This window comes from Hirundo rustica, chromosome 7 (genome assembly GCF_015227805.2).
Source record: "Hirundo rustica isolate bHirRus1 chromosome 7, bHirRus1.pri.v3, whole genome shotgun sequence".
In the NCBI taxonomy this organism is placed as follows: Eukaryota; Metazoa; Chordata; class Aves; order Passeriformes; family Hirundinidae; genus Hirundo; species Hirundo rustica.
Window position 1 is genome coordinate 687,453 of NC_053456.1, and position 13,253 is coordinate 700,705.

The 13,253-nt window shown below is 50.3% G+C and overlaps 1 protein-coding gene across 2 annotated transcripts in view; it reads right to left on the reverse strand.

Moving 5' to 3' along the window:
• The window catches only part of GPD2 (glycerol-3-phosphate dehydrogenase 2), a 47,270-nt gene extending 41,116 nt beyond the window's left edge, over window positions 1–6,154 (reverse strand). The window contains exon 1 of one of the 2 annotated variants that reach the window (XM_040070041.2): window positions 6,024–6,154. The gene's annotated coding sequence lies outside the window, so the exon portion shown is untranslated. Of the gene's footprint in view, window positions 1–5,709; window positions 5,729–6,023 lie in introns of those variants that run through there. The other variant, XM_058421382.1, reaches the window with a different exon arrangement.
• Window positions 6,155–13,253: the final 7,099 nt, after the last annotated feature.

Sequence of the window (13,253 nt, forward strand, 5' to 3'; positions counted from 1 at the left end):
GACCCTCCCCAGGTACCAGACCCTGCACCTGCTGTGTCACAGGCGAGGGCTCCACTCCTGCAGTTAATGCTCTCCTTATGCTGTGTCCAGCATGTCGGTTTTGTTTCAGTTCTGCAGAGCTCTTTGGAATATTCTATAAAGTGTTGGACACAGGGTGTCTCCATTTCCAACCCCACATTTCAAAACCCAAAACCCTACAAGGCACCACTTACACCCTGGTTTTTAAAGAAGGCATTTCAACACCTGTCCTCAGCAGATGCCTCTGAACACCGCGTCCCCCACGACAAACCTCTGCCACCCGCAGCCCTCACGAGGCTGGCACAGCTCCTGGCACTGACCTGCCTTCCTTACTTCCCGTAATGCCCGGCCCAGCCAGCTGCCAGACTATTGTCTGGATGTTACTGGGAGTTGTGCAACCCGCTCCCACCCGAGGGAGAGCTGGCTGAAAGGGAAGTGCCATAATCACCAGCATTTCTCTACTCAGGTACCTTCTAATTACAAAGATATGGGGCTGGATCTGAGCAACCCATGGCCAAAGCCGGGGGAAAGAACAAAAGGAATGAAGGAAGGGGAATGGTGGGGAGTTGAGCCCCAGAGCCATGAGCTAGAGGGCGAAGCAGGATGAGAATTCCGGCAGAAGTGGAGGGACAGATGGATGGAGGCTGCAGAGCTGTGCTGCCATCAGACAGGCTCTGAGACGCACACGCCGGGAAATCGGGAGGAGAAACCCAATCTGTTATGTTGTGTATCCGTGTGCCTTACGAGGCCATTGCCATGGAATCCGGGTGCTTCGCATTCCATCGCAAACGAACACATCTAATAAAGTGAGTCACTCAATGAAAGGCTTAAAAATAGAAAACTTATAATCATCTCCACTACAGTTTGCATAACCTGCCGTTGGCGCAGCAGCATTGTCTAATTCCTTCCTTCCCAAAGCTCCTCAGGTAAGTTTGGGACGATGAGAGGCGCAGGCCGACGTCCCTCCGGGCTGAGCTGACTCCTGCACTGCTCCTGCCTCTCCAAGGAGCTGCAGTCCTGCCCTCAGCTCCCTCTAACCCGGCTCCCATCCCTCTCGCAGCACCACTCACATGGTGGCCACGGTGACAGCAGCGGCGAGGCCACGGCTGGGATTGGGGCAATTCCAGCCTTTACAGCTGCACCGGTCTGTCACTGGAAGTTTCAGGCTGTGTCAATGCAGGAAGTGGCCAACTAACAAGAAAAAGGGGATGTAACCAGAAAATAGCCCAGTCAGCACCCTGATAACCAGGTCACCTAGCAAGCTGCCTCTGGTGCGCCTTTGAGAAGCTGGGAGTGGTGCATGTTACACAGGATGTCAGGCCAGCATAACTGAGGCAGCTGGAAAGGAACTGATTAAAGCTAAAACCAACCCAAGCTGGAGATGCTTCCCCTGCACGGCAGATCTCATGTGAGGAACAACACACCCCAAGGAAGGGTTCCAGAGGGTCCCAACACGGACACATCCACCCTCCAGAGCCTTTCCTGGAGCCCCCCATGGCCACTCTGGATTCTCAAACACAGCTTAGGGCACGGCAACGAAAGTCATTATCCAAGGCCACCTCTCCAACCAACCTGGGATATCCAGACAGCTCACAGGCTCGCCCCACAGATGTGTAAGAATTTAAACTCCCCATCCCCCCAGGCCACCCTGTGCTGGTGAGTGGAAGCCAAGCAGCACTTTGCCATATGGGGAAAGTCCTTCCCACGCTCCAGCACAAGCAACCAGCTCGGCTCCCATGCCCAAAAGCAGTTGTACCACTTGTCAGGCACAAAAATAAAGGAGAAACAAAGCAGAAGATAGGTATCCTACCCTCGTTCCTCCTCTTGGCCCTGCTGCTTCCAACTGCTTCATCTGCCTTCTGTACTCAGACACCGAGATGTTCCCACCCTGCTTCAGATGACACAACAACTGCTGTAAACTCTGTCCCACAAGGAACAAACTTTTTTGGCTCCTCTTTCGAGTGCCTGCATTTTAGCCCAACCACTTATTTTTCTTCTGCTTCCTTACGCTCCCACTTACAGATGATGAGGGGAAAAGTCCAATGTGTAAATCCCTCCCGGAATTTCAATAGCAATAGTCTTGCCACAGACAGTAGCGTGTTTCTGGGAATGGGGCAGACAGGGATGGCTGCAGTAATACAGTGCAAGAACTTTATCTAAGGACTAACAGGAATACAAAAAACACCAATGTCAACAGGTATTTTGAGCTTTCCTAGCATACAAACATCACAGTATATTTATGGAGTTCTAGATGAAAGTATTTTAATTCCCTCCTGGAAGGAGTGGGAAGCCTGGTCTCCAGCCTGATCACTGACTAATGCGTGCAGGATGATTTCCATACGTTTGTGTTCTTGTGCCAATGTTGTTTCAACTTAAACTTTTCAAACAGTCACTCTTGCTTTCTCTGTTGGTGGGGGTTAATACCAGCCATCAACCACACACACAATACAATGACTATAAGCCAATTACTGTCACTAGAATGAAACGTTCTTGTCAGATACAGTTAATTTATAGCTCTTTCCCAGTTTTTTTTTATATTCTTCATTCCCCTCATTTTTAATGTGGATATTTGAACAGACAGTCTGCCGGTTCAGCTTGATCCCAATGCTGGCACTTTATCCATGCTTTTCCTTCCACTCCCGAGTCAAAGACTCAAGCAGCAGGAATCAGAAAACGAGGTGTTTTGCTTTTTACAAGACTGGACATATACCTGCACACACAAACAGGAACCTGCTCAAAAAATAGCTACAAATTAGGTGAATACTTAGGTGTGGCAAGGAAGTAGCCTAGATATAAAACTAGGATACAGATTGAGACCTGATAGCACATGCAAATCTAACCCTGGAGGAGGGGCCTGCATTCAGAATCACTCTGAAATCAGAATCAATGCTTCACTTGAGAAGCTTTGCATAGCAAATAAAACCAGCCCAGGCCAAGACTTTGGACTCCATCCACAGGATCTGGTTGTGATTCGGGGTGAGTTCACCTGGAAACCCCTGGAGACAGAGCTACACGCTGGCTCAGGATCCTGGCTCAGAGAGAGCCATTTAGGGATATGGCAAGTTTCCAAAATCAATACTGTGATGTTGTGGAAGAGGTCTGATTACTAACTGTCTGTTCCTTACGTAATAAAAGCTGTTTCCTAAAGTGAAGCTTTTTGGAAGAAATAGGCTGCATCTACGTTACCAAGAGGTAATTAGTGGAGCCCTAGAGCCCAACAGCTGGTGCTGCAAACAGCTTTGTGGTCTCTGTGCTCTGCAGTGTTTATCCCAAGTGGCTCCTGTCTGAGACCATGGAGCAGTGGAAGTGCAGGAACCCTTCCTTCCTTAAAGGGTGATCTTCCACTTCTGTCCCACCTGCTTCAGCTTTCTTTTTTCACCCTTTAATCTTTATTTCACAGAATCCCCAGAATCCCTGAGGTTGGAAAAGCCCCCCAAGATCATGGAGTCCAGGCTGTGCCCAACCCCACCTTGTCCCCAGCCCAGAGCTCTGAGTGCCACCTCCAGGAATTCCGGGGACACCTCCAGGGATGGGCACTGCAAACCTCCCTGGGCACTTCCAAGCCCTGAGCTCCCTTTCCATGGGGAAATTCCTGCTGCTGCCCACCCTGAGCTGCCCTGGTCGAGCCTGAGGCCCTTCTCTGGAGCAGAGCCCAGCCTGTTCCCATTTCCCACCCTGGCCGTGGTGTCCCACTCTCCCAAGTGCGCCCAGTGGGTCACAGGTGGCAAGGACAGGGATCAGCACCCTCGTGCTCACATCCACTGCAGGAGCACACCCACGATGACACAGCTAATCCCTGGAAAAACGCAGGTTCCAACTACAACCACGAGGCCAAGAACTTCCAGCGGCTTAGTTAATCTGTACAACCGGGCTGGCAGAGCTCTGGTTGGGACTGAGGGTACACCGCCCATAAAAAGGCAAAGTAACTCCCCAGGTGCCGCTCGCCAGCACACAAACAAGCACCAGCACAAGGAAGACGCTGCCTAACTGAGCTGGCTACTTGGAAATGCCAAGGCCTGTTTTGAAACCATCGACTGCAAGTGGAAGGTGAAAGTCACAACTGCAAACTGACAGCCGGAAATGCACATTTCTTTCAAAAATTCGCTAAAGCTTGCAGAGACTTGTGTGGAGACAAAGCAGGCAGCAGCAAGGAACCTGTAGGAGCTGTCCTCTGCATGAATGGCCTCTGCACTGACCACATCCAGCCAGCTTCCTAAACTGCTGTCAGGCACAGTCAGCAGGTAGAAATGGATCTCTAAAGAAAATACTACATAATGCAGCAAGGTCTAGTTCACAAAGTTGTTATTATTACTGTGCTCCCGGGCACACACATAATTAAACAAAACAAAGTGTAAATCCATACATATATATATACAACCAAAGTAATGCTATCAATTACAAGGGGTGTGAGTAATTTTTTACGCAAACCTGTGTCTACTCAAAACTTCCATCCAACTTCAGACTAAGTAAACTGCTAATTGCCTAATGTTAAAATTAATAATATTCTGGTTATTGCTATTGAAAGGGCAACACTGGACTTTGCTTTACATATTAACACAGAAAGATCCCGAAATATCAGACCAAGTCTTTGCTGGCTACTCAGTCACTGCTCATCACTGAAAACTCCTGAAGAACTGTAACCATGAATAAGTGAGGGGAAAAAAGGGGTAGAAAGGAGCAGGAAGAAAAGAAAACTGCTTTGGAGGGGAGGAGAGCTGCTGCTCCCCAGCAGCAGGTGAAAGGAGCTGTAGACCTGCACTACCTGTTCACAGAAACATGAGAGGAAGTCAAGTAGGGAGTAAATCTGGCTGGTTTTCAACCCAAGCTCTCTACACACCCATTTACACCTTTTCTTGTAGAATCGGGCTTAAAAACACTTACTGACTGTGTAATAGAGGTAAGAACTCTGAGGAGTTTAGGACACAGAGCAATGGTCCCACGAGTACGCTCAGTGGAAGCAATAACTTACTTTCATTTTACAAAGTTCAGTGTAACTACAGCTGCACTATTTTTTTACCAAGAATTTAGGGTGTTTTTTTTGATAATGGGAGATATTGTTTCTATCAACTCCATCCAAGAAAAAAAAAAATAGAGTTAATGAGCTCTGCAGCCTCCTTATTTATTATATATAGAAACCCACAGGCAGACAGCAGCTGTCCTGGACAGGGAGACACTGGGGCTGGACCTCTCGTTGTGGGACATTCTCAGGGAGCACAGGGATGATCCGCACACGGGGCAGCTGCCAGGGGCTCTGCACCACTTCCGTAAAACTGCCACAACTCTCTTGTTTTTTTTTTCTTTTTTTTCTTTTTTCTTTCCCCCCCCCCCCCCCCATCCAAAAGCTTAAATAAAACAGGAGGCTGAGAGCACTCGGTAGTGAAAGCTGCTGTGTAAGATCATAGAATCATGGAGTGGTTTGGGCTGGAAGGCCCTTCAGAGCCCATCCATTCCCACCCCTGCCATGGCAGAGACACCTTCTGCTGTCCCAGGCTGCTCCCAAACCCAGCGTCCAACCTGGCCTTGGGCACTGCCAGGGATCCAGGGGCAGCCACAGCCGCTCTGGGAAATCCATTCCAGGCCCTCTCATCCTCACAGGGAAGGATTTCTTCCCAATATCCCATCTAGCCGTGCTGTTCTCGAGCCTTACACACGGAATGATAAAATCCCAGAATGGTTCGGGTGGGAAGAGACCTTAAAGATGCTCCAGTCCCAGCCCTGCCGTGGGCAGGGACAGCGTCCACCGGACCAGGCTGCTCCAAGCCCCGTCCAGCCCGGCCTGGAACACTCCCAGGGATGGGGCAGCCTCTCTGGGCAACAGGGCAAGACGTGGAGGGGAGGCGGGCACGATGCGTTTGATACACGTTTGTAATAAAAGGCAGCTGCGGCGTTTAACGCGAGGCTCCAGGCGTGTGTCCGAGCGGCCCCGCTCCCTCCATCCCGCCCGCGCCGCTGCCGCCGCGGCTCCGAACCCCCCGTTCAGACAGAAACCCCAACAAGGCACTTACTGCGGGAGCCCGCCGAGCCCGCGTCCCTCTGCGGGCTGCTGCCGGCCGGCGGGAGGAAAAGAGGGGAGGGCGGCTCTCTCCCTGCCCGCCCTCCGCCTGCAGCAGCCAGCCAGGCTCCCCCGAGCTCCGCCTCGAACGCGGCCGGCGCCTCCCCGCCCTGCTCCCCGCCCGGGGCCGCCGCTGCCCCGCCGAAGGCCGCCGGAGCGCCGCCGCTGCGGCCTGGGCCCGCGGGGAGGGGCCCGGCGCGGCCTCCTCATCCCCGGGCTTGCGTGATGGGGGTCGCCGCCCATGGCGGCCCCTCCCCGGTGCTGCGCCCGCGGCGGTACCGGAGGCGGTACCGGAGGCCTCCGGCCCAGGCGTGGGGCCCGGCTTCCACCGCCTTCCGCAGCTGATCGGGGTCTTCAGCTGTCTGGGTGTCATTTCAAGTCAGTTAACAACTGCAAGGATTGGATTTCGCGAGTTCTGCAAAGTCAGTGATATTCAGTCACTGGTGATGGGAGCAGTGTTTATCGCAGGAAAATTAGTGCTCTAAAAAGGGGCTAAGATCTCGAGTGGCAGCTGAAATTAGTCAATACTCTGGCTTAGAAGCTGTCAACTGAAGAGAAAGAATTAAAAATAAAAGGGGAAAAAAAAACCAGTAAATGAGTCATTGTTTTCTAAGGATGTGGTTTTAGGGTGTATGGGGTTTTTGGAGCATGTGAGAACAGAAGAAGAATAATTGGGATACGAAAGAAAAAAAAGGGATTTAAATGCAGTTTGTGGCAAATGATTTCAGCATGATCCAACACACACAAGTTCTAGATGCGAATCCTACCCCTTATATATGTTCTAACATGGCACTAGATGATGTTGTTTTATCCATCTCTAACAAATATTTGTCAGAGCTAGGGGAATCCCCTCTCCTCCCACCCCTCAAACTGGTTGTCTACCCAGATGTAGCTGCACTGTCAGAGTTCATGTGTGTTAAATTTTGATTGATACAGGGCAGTTCATGAGGGTAAAATTTATCTATAGCCAGTTTCCAAGTGAACAATTTCTGTTCCCTGTCACTGCTGCGTCTCATCAGCTTTTTCCAACCTGCAAAATCTTGAAGGGGGTAGAAAATGAGAGAGCTGTACTACTCTCCTCATAAAGGGAAAGTGAAAACTTAACAAGGATCACAGTCCCGGGTGAGGATCTCCTCACCTTCCCAGTGCAGCTACCAATAAACAGGGATGGGCTGCTCTCTTCCCTACTTTAGGCTTCTGTTCAACTACTATGGTCTTTTTATCTTAGTTACTGATTGATTAAGATTGGGCTTCATGAGTTTGAAGAGTGAAAAAGTTTTACAAGGTTAAGTAAAAAAATGAGATGCCTGAAAGTATTGCAAAATTCATCCTTCTCCAGTCTGTTATTTATTTAATGCCTGGATGAAAATATTACCTCCAAAGTCTCCGTGCGTGTGGCTTGGGCCCCGGGACACCTGCCAAGACAGGAATTTCAGATGCCTGAAATCATATGCTCAGCAGGTGTAAATTGTGTGCAGGGAGAGTGGAGAGTTCACCTTTTGTCCTCAACCCCAGAGGCAGTTTCTCTTCATTAGCAAGGGAAGATGGGGAAAAAGATCATCATCGTTTCCTGACTGCGTGCCAAAGTTATGTATCATGAGAGGAAAATCTGTTCATACGTTCACAAATACGTTTTCTCCTAATCTGTCTTCAGGAAAATGTGAGGAGCGAGGGTGCTGACAATCGCAGGAGGGCTGAGACAAAGGGGCAGAGACAGATGCAGAATTTCTCTGATGGGATTTTCCCAGCAGCATCCGTGGTAGGTCCTCCCCGTTGGGAAGTCCAGGTACTTGGTCGTGGCTGCGATTAGGCGTTGGAATCATTCCCATCTCGGGCTGTGGGTGTCGGGTATCGCTCCAAGTACAGCCCTGTGGCTTCCCATCGATGCTCAGTTTGCCACTGGACCAGGATGTGTTGCTGGTGTTCAGGCGTTTCCCCTACACTGCAGCAGTGAAATCCACGTTCTTGTGTCAGAGGGAGAGAAAGCGGCTCCTTTTGCTGTTATGATGTGTTATCGTCCTAATTATGTCTGATTGTTTGCTGTCCCTTCGAGAGCCCACATCAGGGCTGAGCCGCAGAGACAAACGCAAAAATCGCAGTTTTAAAAGAATAAGGCCACGGGGTCAATGTTATTTGTAGCAGAACAAACACCATAATTAATTGGCCTCTCCCTGCAATGGCAGCACAGGAGGGAATGGAAGGAAGGGATGTGGAGCATCCGTGTTTTTCTGGGGCAAACAGCCGAGCTAGGTCTGATGGACAACATGAATTCTGTTGGTAAAGAAAAGAAAGACGGTATCTTTTAGAAAGCAAGACTGCTTGGACTAGTCAAGAGTACTTATTTTCTCTTTAAATGTATTAGGAGCTTTGTTGTGAAAAAAAACAAAACAAAAAAAACCCACACCAAACAAACCCTATTAAATTTATTTTCTCTACATGTGCTGGAGTGAGAGACTGTATTCAGCAAAAGCAAGGCAAAAGGCTCTTCAGAATTTGTGCCGTATTATTTTTCTCTCTCAGACAATGACAGATGAAAACCGGCCCTGCTGACTGTACGTGTCTGCTGTTTATCCAGGTATTTTTTCCATTGAATTGATTAGGAAGAGCTTAGAAAAGCTGTTCAAAGACATGTACAGTGACTTTAGAATTCCCAGCCTGGTACCCCATAATGAATAAATGCAGGATTTGAGTCTCCTCTGCTTCCGGTGCCCATTTCCCTGGCATTACCTGCCTGAGGACTTTCTTTTGAGACACTTTAGACAGGATCTGGGATGAACAGTTTCAGGGTGTCCATGCATTTGTAAGGAACTTACAGATTGCCAGCAACATCATTAATAATTGTGCCGGGAAAAGTTATTTTAAATAACCACATATATCATTGTCAATTTGGTTTCAGTGACCTTTTGTGATCCAGGACTATTCCATTGAAAAAGAAAGGATATTTGGAAAATCCCTGAGAGCCTGGTACCTGGAGCAATCGGGATTCCTGGGTGCGGGTGGCTCCTCTCCGTGTCTGAGGGCTGTGGCAGGGGTCTCTCACCCCATCTTCCCTCAGCACCGCTTGGACCACGCCAGCCATCCCGGACCTTCCCCGGAATTTCAGATTCTGCCTTTTCATCTACTGAAATATTTCTCCCTGCAGATTTAAATAATTAATTGGGACGTGCCTAGTGGGTCTCGAGCTAAACTCCAGAGAGGCAGCAGATATGTGTGACCAAGTGACCTTTTGCTGTCCTGCTCGTCCCCGCGCGCTCGCTGTGCTCAAAGGGACGCTGTCAAAATTGCTAGGCCTTAAAACTTTAACCCACACTGACAAGTTGTTCTACGTTATAAGTCTTCCCTAAAAGATTACCACGATTGTTTTGTTTGTTTTGTTCCAGCCATCTTTGCTGAAGGCTCTGCGGCACGGATTCATTTGTCCTTTTGGCTAGGTGGGTATTTTTAAATGCCCGGCTTATTCCGTGACCTGTTAAAATCGAGTTGATGTGCGTGTGCTCCACTCAGCGGAGAACTCGCCGGGGCTGGAGCAATTTCTCTGCGCTCTGCAAGAAGAGACAGGAACACGCTTGGGAAGCCTTTGTGGGGAGGCGTGGAGAAGCCATTTTGAAAGGCCTCTTGTTGTCTCAGTGCTTTGGAAGCCGTGGCTGCGCTTGCCTGGTGGTACAAAGTGTTGTGTGTGTTAGTGAAACACGGCCTGGTTCTTGCGCAGAGGTTTGCTGTCTTTCATGGCGCTCTGATTTACTCATTAGTCATTATTTCTAACATCTCCATTTACTGAGGATCACTGAAGCTGGGAAAAAGCCTCCAAGACCATCAAATCCCAGCTGTGCCCGATGCCCACCTTGTCCCCACCCGGAGCTCTGAGTGCCACCTCCAGGAATTCCCTGGACACCTCCAGGGATGGGCACTCCAAACCTCCCTGGGCAGTCACTTCCAGTGCCTGACCACTCTTCTGTGAAGAAAATCTTCCTGAATTTCTAAAAATTTTCACCTGATTTTCAACCTGAGCTCCCCTGGCCCAGCCAGAGGCTGTGTCCTTTCCTCCTGTCCCTGTTCCCTGGGGGCAAAGCCCCATCTGGTTGTCCCCTCCTGTCAGGGAGTTGTGCAGAGCCACAAGGTTCCCCTGAGCTCCTTTCCTCCAGGCTCAGCCCCTTCCCAGCTCCCTCAGCCGCTCCTTTAGGATGTACCTGGTTTAATCCAGCTCCACGTGAGCAGGTGGATCAGAGCCAGCGGCACAGGGACAGCTGTGCCATCACATCTCCCCATGTTCATGTGCCAGGACAAGGATCGATGCCACACCCATTTTATATGGGCTGAGAGCACAGCCACAGTCCCCCCACGTGCCATGGGAATGCGTGTCCGTGCCAGCAGGCAGGACGGAAGGAATGACATGCCCCAGCTAAGCCACACCTGCACTTTTAAGCTTGATTTGAGCTGATTTACCACTGTCTATTGACCTGACCTTGTTCCTATCACAGTGCACCAGCTTGGGGAGGGAGGCTGCGGGTGGCCCTGAGCTGCAGCATCCTCCTCAGAGGGGCTCTGCAGGGTCAGCACAAACACCTGAAGCTCCTGCAGCCAGAAGCAGGGACACCTTCCACTGTCCCAGGCTGCTCCAAGTCCCAATGTCCAGCCTGGCCTTGGACACTGCCGGGGATCCAGGGGCAGCCACAGCTGCTCTGGGGAACCTGTGCCAAGGCCTCCTTATCCTCACAGGGAAGGGTTTCTTCCTCGTATCCAGCCTAAATTTCCGCTCTGTCCGTGTGAAGCCGTTCCCCCTTGCCCTGTCACTGCAGCTCCTGGTGAAGAGCCCTTCTCTTTGTACACCCCTTCAGACAGTGGAAGGGGCTGTGAGCTTTCCCCAGAGCTTCTCCCCTCCAGGCTGATGGGACTTTCTGGGGCTCACAGGGAGGTGCTCCAGTCCCCTCACCAAGTGTGTAACCTCCTCTGGACCTGCTGCGACAGTGCCGTGTCCACTGGGGGCACGGAGCAGATCCGTCTGCACTGGGGGTTGGCAGGGAGCGTTCTCCCAGCCGTTTTGATGGCTAAGACAAGGAACCCCTTAGAACTCCTTGTTTTGTGGGAGTAGGATTCTGATTCCTACTCAGCTGAACTGATGCTGTGAGGTTTTCAGCAGTTCTGAGGCCCTGAACCACCATTTCTAATATTTCAGGGATTGATTTCTGCAGCACTCTCCCACTCACAGTCAGCTCTGAGGGAAGCCAAGTGTGAGCCTGGGTCACACAGCTTGGGAACGGGTTCCCAGAGCCTGTTCTGGAGTGACATTTGGTCCCCAGGGAGGCCTGGGAGCTGCCAAACTCCTCCTGGCTGACAGAATTCCCTGCAGGACGTCAGTCAATGCTCCCAGATGTTCTGAGCAGATGCAAACCAGTCTAATGGACATGAGAAACTGTTCTCTGAGTTATTAGCCACGGACAAGGACAGGTTTTGTTTCATTTCTGTCACCCTCTGTGCAATAATTCTCCAAGGAGTGGTGCAAGCAGCGTGTTCTGCTCAGCTCTGCCTGCCCCAGAGAGCAGAGAGCACTAGGGGACAGGGTTCAGAGGTGGCCTTGGCACCCTGGAGTTACCCATTGGACCCAGTGATCTCAGAGGACTTTCCCAGCCTCAGGCAGCCCAGGGTTCCTGGATTCCACGATCCTCTCCAGGGACACGCTGGTGGCTCCCTTGTGGCTGTGCACAGATGTTGCCAGATGCCCCTGCCTGGCAGAGCCTCAGCTCACCAGGGATGAGGAGGTGGGAGAACAAAAGCAGGGGGAAACCTGCTCGTGACTGACTTCTAGACACAGTAAGATGGGGAATTAGGGGCATCTCAATATGAATATCCTTTGCCTAATTCTTGGGGGTTTTGGTCCTGGGCTTGTCTGAGAAAACAGTTTTTCTAGGCTGACTCTTCCAACCGTAAACAACAACCAAAATAATAATAACTACTTACAGTTTTTATTATGTCACTTCCTGCTGGCAGAAGCTGAGAAGGAAAGGGAGCTGTGCAGGGCTGTTACATCGTGGTGTTCATGCACATCCAGACACAGGAACATGCAGTGCTGCAGCGCTGGTGGTTGAACAGAAAACACCTCCCTACCTGTGCAGAGGTGTCCTCCTGTCCTCCTGTCCTCCTGTCCTCCTGTCCTCCTGTCCTCCTGTCCTCCTGTTCCTCCTGCCCGGGCGGCGTTCTCCAGCACGTTTTACATAAATATTGATGTTCCCTTGACGTGAAGCACTGGTTGCAGCTTTTCCTTGCACTCTGGCTCACGTGTGGCTGTTTGTGGGAGTGTGTCCAAGGCAAATTGAGTGTCAGGAGCGTGCATTGTTTATTTTGGGACACAGCACGGCCACATCACAGCACGAGCAAGGACTCACTGTTGACATCACCACGCACAGGCACCGTGTGCTGAAATGTCATCACCTGGCGAGTCACAGAGACCGCTGTGAGCGCTCTGACCACTCCTTTGTGGATCAGCTGAGCCTCTGAGCCCTTAACCATGGGCCTTCCCTGGCAAAGTCCCAACAGGACAGGAAGGGAACAAAAATACACATTTGTGACTTGGTCTGAAAGCTTTTAAATATTAAAAAATAATCATAGAACCATTTAGGTTGGAGAAGACTTTTAAGATCAACTCCAACCATAGTGCTAGGTGTAAAGAATCTTTGAAACCTTTACCTGTAATCTCCTGAAGTTCTTCCATTAAATCACTCCTTGCTTATTCAAGGAATAATATTAGTTTATCCCTGATACAAACAGAATGCTTAGAAACAAAGGAAGTTTTCAAAGAATATGCTGAGGAAAAATAAAAAAGTTTTTGAAATGATTACTGAAATAATGATTAGTGACATCTTGCATCTGTGAGAGATGAACGAGACCAAAACCAACAGTCAGGCCAGACTCTGTGGAGTGTGTGATGGGTGCATTGTACACTTTCCCAGGGTTTGTTTTTTTTTTTTCATCCTTTAGAGGAAAAATGTATAACGGGTAGTGCTGACTTTTAAAAAACTCTTTTTTTCCTCTGGAAATGATGGCTGAGAAGTGCTGGGTGAGCGCGGGGGGCTGAGAAGCAGAATCAAGCAGGCAGATGGGGTGACACGGGTGACACCCAGGACCGCGGTGACATCGGTGACATCCCGTGAGCTGGTTCAGCCGGGGGCGGGGGGAGCCTGTCGAGCGC